This window comes from Taeniopygia guttata, chromosome 19, assembly GCF_048771995.1.
Source record: "Taeniopygia guttata chromosome 19, bTaeGut7.mat, whole genome shotgun sequence".
Lineage (NCBI taxonomy): Eukaryota > Metazoa > Chordata > Aves > Passeriformes > Estrildidae > Taeniopygia > Taeniopygia guttata.
In genome coordinates, this window is record NC_133044.1 from 1,771,906 (window position 1) to 1,780,142 (window position 8,237).

Sequence of the window (8,237 nt, forward strand, 5' to 3'; positions counted from 1 at the left end):
AAAAAATCCATTCATCCACCTGTAGTCAAAAAAAAAAAAAAAAAAAAAGATACAGAGAAGCCAGCAAACTTCCCAGGCTGGTTTTAAAGTTTAGTAAACAGGGATACCATTGCACAGGAGCAACACCCCAAAAATCACATCTGGACTCAATGATCTTAAAGCCTACATGATTCTATTATTCTATAAATTATTCCATGAAAAATTAGTACTCTTGGAGATGGGAGGCACCTTTTGATAGAGCTAAAAGTGGACTTGGTGAGTTTCTTCCATGAAGCACTAAAATAAGATGGGATTTTAAAACTCTGTAATGACAGAAAAACAAATTACCTGGGAACTGAGGTGGCTGTGGAAAAATGCTTTGTGTGGGAGAAATTCATACGTAAATTGGATTTTTAAAGAAAGGAAATGTAGGGTTTACTGGTAAATTATATGTACCTGTGGAAAAGGCAGTGAAAAACCCCAGCTGGAGGCACAGCAGGACCACAGAGACCTCAGCCAGGACACTTTTCCTTCCTGATCTCCTCCAAACTCCTCCTGATCAGACACAGCTCCTGCAAGACAAATGCTAAGGATGGGAACATGCAGTTTTCATTACAAGGTTTAAATGCATTTCCTAAAAATAACCTGCTGTTTGGGGCTTTTAGTATCAGAAATAAATCCATATACACCACTAAAAGCTGATTATAATTAGTCACACAAGTAAAATTATGAGTGTAATTAACTACAGCAATTAATTGAAATGCCTTTGGCACATTATTTCCATTCTCGCAGTTGAATGCAATTTGCATTTAAAGTTATATCATAAAGGGTATATGATGGTAATCAATTTGGGTTATTTTATTACCTTTTACCTATTAACATCTTCTGAAGTGATTTAGACATCCAGCATTCAAACACAGTTTGATGTAAAAGAAACCCAAACAGCTGACATTGTTTTAATGAGTTTTGTTTCCCCACTATCCACTCCAAACCATCTTAACTTTTCCCTGCCCTTCCTTTTTACTGCTTCACAAAACCACCTTGGTTTCCATGGAGTGGAATCACCTTTAGAGTGCCACCAGCCTTCCCTCCCCACCTCGCCAGGGCTGCTCCTGTTCCCAGCACACTGAGAGATCTTGATGGATGAGTTTCCAGATTGGGGGTGGTTATGAAGAATTTATGAGAGAGAAAGAAAGGCAGAGAAATTTTAACATTTTGCTGATTGTGCTGATGTCGAGATTAAACTCCAAATAAATCATAGACAATCTCTATCAAGAGTGCAGTATCTCTGTAAGCCTCCAGTCACTGGAGTTTGTGGTACACAAAGCTCTCAGCTTTACACAAAATGCTTTTCACACAGGCAGTAAAACATAATGGCTCATGTCCTGGAGCCCAGCAGCACTGGGAAACATAAGAATAATCCTGGTAGAGCAGCAGTGACCTCCCTGAGGAAAACAAAACGAGTTGAAGTCTTAAAAGAGCAGGATAAAGACAAAAAATGAACTGTGGAGGTGCTGAAGCTTCTCTGGGAAGCTGAGACCCTCAGTGGCTGAGGATGCCCCATGTTCTGTGCAGCCCTTTCTGCCAAAGGCATCTGAGGAAAGGAGGATTCACCACTCATTCCCACCTCCTCAGGGAATTCCAGGGCTCCAGATCCTTGGTCCAGCTCAGACATTTTGTGGACTGGGAGCTGGGAGAGCCCCAGGAATGTGGAGAGAGCTCAGCCCACAGAGCAGGTTGGGAGCAGAAAAACTGCCAAGGCTCCATTTCCTCCAAGGGTTTTATAATCCTTTTTTTAAACAATTTTTTTTTTTTTGATTGGCAGGAACACATTGTCTTATCAAGCACTGCAAAAAGGGCTCTGGTGTCACATCACCCCCCCTGGGACGGGTTCCTGCTGTCCCTTTGTTCATGTGGCACTGCCAGGCCATAAACGGGACCTTGGGGTTTATGATCCCGCAGATAGGAGCACACATGTGTTGGAACCTGATGGATTTCTTCCTTAAAAAAAGGGCATTAAAGCTCATAAAGCACAAACAGTCCAATTACTTTTAAAATCTGATGGAATTCCTGCCACAGCCGTGGGGCCGTGGCAGCGAAGGCCCGGTGGGACCACGGGCAGCCCACAGGTCAGGATTTACAAATGGCTCAGGTAAATAAAGCTTATTAACATCAAAATCCTGCCCTGTGTGTTCCTCAGAACGACCTCGGGCAGGATTCAGCCTCGGGACATGGGCAGAAATTCAGTGAAACCACAGGAGGATTTTCCCTCATGGGCACAGGGATTGACAGCACCGCCTCACAGGGAGGTGGTGAGGGGATGAGCTCCACTCATTTACTGAAGAAAACCAGCAAAATATATAAGATAGAATTCATTTCCTCTCCTCCCATCCCTTGCTCCTTTTTTCCCTTTTCTTTAAAAAAAAGAATCCCCACCAATGACTGCAAAATTCAGTTTGACCAGCTGCTCAAAGGAACAAACCAGGGGTGCAAAACAGGCTGGAATGCACAGCCAGGGAAAAACCAGGCACGTGAGGAAACGGTAAAGATTAGGTGGAAACAGCAATATTCTGGAGGAAAAATTCAATTAGGGCCCTACCAAAAGAAATAAAATCCCAGACAGGGCACAGCACACCTGCAGAAATTAAAGATAATATATAGTGACCTGCCCACGACGCACTTGGCTTTTGGTGATCCAGCTATTTGGGGAATCCTAAGCAGTAAAACTGCTGGAAAGTTTTTGATGTGGTTTGCAAAGATTGTCAGCATCAGCCAGCTGAGCTCCAGCAGGGAATCTGCAGGGAAATTATTGTGGCAAAGGCGGCTGAGAGGGCTTGAAGGACTGGGAATGGTGCAGGTTGTTGTCCAGCTGACAGGACAGCACAGCCAGCCAAAATAAATCTGGCCCCTCTCTGCAAGCAGTCTTCCTCAAATGCCTTCCTTTGGAGTAATCTTTTATTTTAACCAAAATACACAAACAAAAGAAAATAGTGTCAGTTTTACTATTGTATGCATGAATCAAAAATATCCACTATAATCATCACCAAAATAAATTATTGTCCCGGTCTGAAATGGTGGGAAACTGCAGTTTTCCTTCCATTCAAGTGGAGGACATTTTATGGAAAGATAGTCCTCAGGGATAACTTACATTTTCATGGATTTAAGTGAGAGGTATTAGATATTTATTTATATTATCGCTGCGCATATTGAATTTAGTACTGTGGGAAACGGAACAAGAGCCTGATGAGGCTCTTAAATGATCATTTTTATGCAAGAAAAATGAAGGATGACACTTCCAAAGGGGCAGAAGCCCCTTAAAACAGCATCTTTCCATTAAAATGAAATAGCAGATAGAATATATTTTGATGTATGGGTGACTGCGTTCTTGTTCTTTAGGCAGGTGAATTCCATGCAGCATTTCCTCAGTAAAGCACTTTCCAGCTGCATTTTAAGACAGAGAACCCAGCTAAGAAAACCCTTCCCTGTCCCCCTTTTCCCTCTTTAATTTTTTTTTTTTTTTTAAGCACAAAGCAAAAGAAGTTTTGTTTAACGGGCCGGAGCAATCAGAGGGATCAGAGCTCAGGTTGCGGACGTGTCAGCTTTTCCACCACCGATCCTGTTCCCCTCAGCCATCCTGCATTTATTTTTAAAAGGTCATTAAGCAAGACACAAAAGGTGAAGTGCAACGTTACAGATTTATAACCTGGCTGGGCTCTGCCTGGAACACAGAGCTCAGGTACAGGAGGAGTCTCTTTGTGCTCTGCGACATCAAAGCCCAGCAGCCAAAGGCAGGGGAAGATATTCAGAAGGGAAATTCTCATCTGTGTTCTATCCCCCACCTCCCTTTAGCCATCCCTTAGTGCATTTTGTTTATTTGAACTCTACTCTTCCTCACACTCAACTTGGCTTTTGCTGTGTGGCAGCACCTGCCACTCTCATGGAAGAAAACCTCAAATTATAGCCAGAGGTTTGGGCCCAGTTAAATTAGTTAAACAAGAGATTTCATGCTAAAAGCTGATCATTCTTCAGATCACTCTTAATTCTTACTACTTAAACTGCAATTAGAGCAGCCAGATCTCTGTATTACGTTAAAATCCAAATTTAATGTCCTTTTTAACTGAGCCACTATCTGAACACATACACACTGAAAACAATCACCGTCTCTCTCATAATTCATTCATAATCATTTAAAGGAAAAAAAAATAAAAAGGAATTGGAAGGAAAGGTAAGAAATTTAAACACCCAGTGTGACATCCTTGCTCACATCTCGTGGCCAAGCTGCTCCTCTGATATGCTGCCAACTCTTCATCAAAAAGCTTCCACTCCAACTCTCTTTGTTACCAGCTAAATGCTGGGGCTGCCTGTGCTCAAAGGGTCTGTGGGCCCAGAGATTTATTCCCTGGCGTGTGTCTTTAAACAGGAACATTTATATAATCAAACCTGCAGATAAAAAGGCACGGCCACATGGAGAGCAAACATTTCCAAGGCGTTAGCTCCTGAGCAAGGTCCCAGACACGAGCGTGTGCTCCCAGCCAGCGCACAGCACCGTGTGGAATCCTCCACTGCCGCTTCAAACACTGCTTGGGTACAACAGGACTGGCTTTGATTGAATGTTTTTTTTTATTCCATATCAGAGGGAAAGCACCACAGAACAAAAATTCATCCACCTTTCTGTTCTGGATGCTCCCAACACAAACCTCCAGCACTGAGCTGTGGTTGAAATCATCACTGCATGAACTGCTGAGCGCAGAGCTCCAACTTCAGCCAGCTCAGCCCTGATCTCTCCAGTTCCCCGGGGCTGGTTTGGACTGGGGAGGGCTGGGGCTGTGCCCCAGCTGTGTCCTGACAGCGCTGAGCTGAGGGGGATCATCACAGCCCAGATTTAATGGCTCTGCTGCTGCCAAGTATTCATAAATATTTGAGTCTGCGTGGCTCTGGGGTATGCTCATCCTGCCCCATTGCTGAACTCCTCCTCCCTCTCCTGGAATCCCAGGGTGGTTTGGGTTGGAAGGGACATTAAACATCCTCATCCCACCCCTGCCATGGCAGGGACACCTTCCACCATCCCAGGCTGCTCCAAGCCCCATCCAGCCTGGCCTTGGGCACTTCCAGGGATCCAGGGGCAGCCACAGCTGCTCTGGACAAGCCCCCCCACATCCCCTGCCCTCCCCAGGCACCAGGGGACAGCTGTCACCCTGTCACCCTGCCACCCGAGCCCCTGGAGGAGGGATCTGCCTCACAATGTCCGGGCTGAGCTCTGTAATCACCCTGTTCCTTGCATTGTCTCCCTACTCCAAACATCACAGTACAAACACCATTTGTAAGGGTTTTGATTTGCCAGTGCTGCTGTTGGATCCCTTTTCTGGCCCTGCAGCAGCAGCAGCAGCAGCTTCCCTTTGTTGTTCTCCAGCTCCCAACCAACACCCAGCTCCAGCTTTCCTGCAGCTTCTCCTCAGGAGGCCCAGGTTAATTTATGAGACACATAAATATTTTCCCCAGCAAAATGCTGTGTTAGGTGAAGGCACAATTTCATTGCATGCTAAACATACAGGAGATTTCACCTAAAACTCTGCTTTCTATATCACATTTCAGCAAACTTTAAACCAGATTACCCAGACATGCAGCAATTCCTGGACAAACTTCTGTGGGGTGTAAAGACTGAGCCAAACCTGTTGCCTCAAACCCTTGCATTGACTGCAAACACAGCAATATAATCCACCAACTGTCCCATTTATTTGTTGGTTTAGTTCCTTTCTTCAACCTCAGTTTGACCAAAACCTCTCAAATTCATGGTGTACAATTTACAAGGTATTTGAGGGAATAAGAAGGTGGAGAAGAGTCAGAAAGAACTCAGGATTCAATAGTTCCATGCAAAATAAGACCTTGGTAAGGGCCCCGGAGCTCCCTGTGCTTCCCCTGTTCAGGACCAGGGAAAATCAGAGGATTTTAACCTCACAGAGAGCTGAGAAACAACACAGAGAATGCTCACAGCCTTTAGAAACAGTATTTCCAAAATCCAAAAGAAGTCATCACACACCACAGCTCTCTCAGCCACTTCATTTGGACTTTGCACCCAATAAAAACCTAGTGCTGAAAAAAATTTCAGCAGCACCGAGATAAAAAATATCAGAGTACAGCGAGTGCTGCATTGCCAGCTCTCACAAACACTCTGACAAAGGCTCTGCAGCATCTGCTGCTGTTTATTTTTTTTGCAGGGGAGGGAAGTGCGTGAACTCTGACCACCCAAAGCAGCTTGTGACCCACCTGGGGACATCTCTGCGCTGTCACCACGAGTTCTAAATGCGCTGATAAAAGCTGGGTGAGGTTCAGTCATCAGGTGTGTCTGAAATGGCCCTAAATAGAAATAAAACCTTTATTTTGCCACAAGTTTTCCTCATTGGTTCTCTATGCTCACAACTCCCAGCGAAATTTCATTTCTATCAAATCCAGAATCATCCTTAATCTATTTTCTCCTTTGTGACTCATTTTGCTGAAGGGACCTTATCAAACATTGCTTTTCATTTTCACAAACAGGAAATCTTTTACACACGATCGAGGAAGCCAGAGGCTTGTCCCAAACAAAAGGCACAATCTCCCCAGCTCCTGACAGGTTTTTATTTTCCTGAAACGATAAATCAGCAAGCATGGATGACTGCATTTTACTCACTTCTTGCTTCAATTTACTGGACCTGAGGGAAAAAGGGTAACAAAAGGTATAATTAATATAATTAATATCTACGTGGATGCTCTGGGCCCTGGGCCAGCGGCTGTGCCTGGAGCCCAGCACGTTCTCAGGACATGATCACAGATAAATCTGGGATATTTTGCTATTTAGATATAGAGAAAAGCAGGGATAGAGCCTCCTGTGCCAGCCCAGAGGAGGGCAGGGAGCAGGGCTGGAACAGCAGCTCCAGAAAGGATTCAATTTTTGGATCAGGATGGCAAATGCCTTTGGATTTGGGATGTGGGGAAGGGACAGTGGTCCCTCCAGGGTTGGTGCATCCATCCCTCCCCTCTCTCTGGGGGCAGTAAGAGGGTTTGGCACAAGAGGTGCTGTCCTTGCTGTCCCCTTCCCCTCCCTCCCAGGAGAAGCACCAAAGCTACCCCAGGTTTGCAGCAGTCTGGCTGACCCACCCCAAAAGCACCCCACACACACCAAGGGAGCAGGGAAAACCCCAGCACAGCCCATTTCCCACTGCTCCCACCCCACAAAAGTGCAGTGAAACAATGGGGTTTCTGCTCATTTCTGAGCCCTCCTGCGAGACCCACACACTTCTGACCTGGGAAGTCAAAGGGATCCAGCAGGCTGGGCAGGGATGTGACACCTTCATCTCTTTCATGTCCCCTGTTGAATGAATCAATAAAAGCTTTACCACTGACAGCAGCATGTATGAACATTCTTGGTAATTAGTTTTTCATCCTTTTAAATTCCCCTTTCAATACCTTAAAGTGACAGAAGGAAATTCATGAAGGAAGTACTGTAGCACATATTCTTTATACTGAAATTACATTTTCAACCTTGAAAATGCCCAAGTGACCCCAGTGAGGCCGTGGGGTGACCACACCTGGTAAGAATGACCAGTGCTCTGAGAGCTGATCACCAGGAAAGTGTCACCACTCAGGGCTGCACCAACACTCCCATCCCAGCCAGAGATGGCTCCACTTCCAGAGACACCCTGGGGATGCTGGTGTGGGCTAATCCTTGGATAAACACCCACTGAGCATCTTCAAGGGCTGTAAAAAAAGAACAATGGTTCATTTCCAGCTAAAGAACCCAGGTGATGCGTGCTCCTGACATCAGCCCTGTGCAGACTTTGGTCTGGTTGCCAACTCAACCAGATCCACTTCCCGCTTGGAGAAAAGCAGGGAGAGAGTGAATCAGGGCTCTCCCATCCCTGCCTGCCCAGGGGAAGTGTCCAGCACTGGCTGCAGCCACAGCTACGTGGGCAAACAGCCCTGGCTGCAGCAGGGCTGCACATCAGGTACCTGCAGATCCTGTCCACAGACACCAGAGCAAAGCCTTCCTGTACCTGAGGGATCACTTTGCTGCTGACGTGGATTGTTCTCAAGTAATAAATGTTATTATCATCAACAAAATAGCCAACTTACCTTTTGTAAACAATGAAGAAGCTGCAAAGAATTGCTTGATGCACACCCGTGCTTCAGCTTTTGGATTGACAAAGGCATTTAAGCTTCATAGAAGCAGCACAGATACTTCAAAGCAGGAAAACAGTTATTAAAAATTATCTGACAAGAAG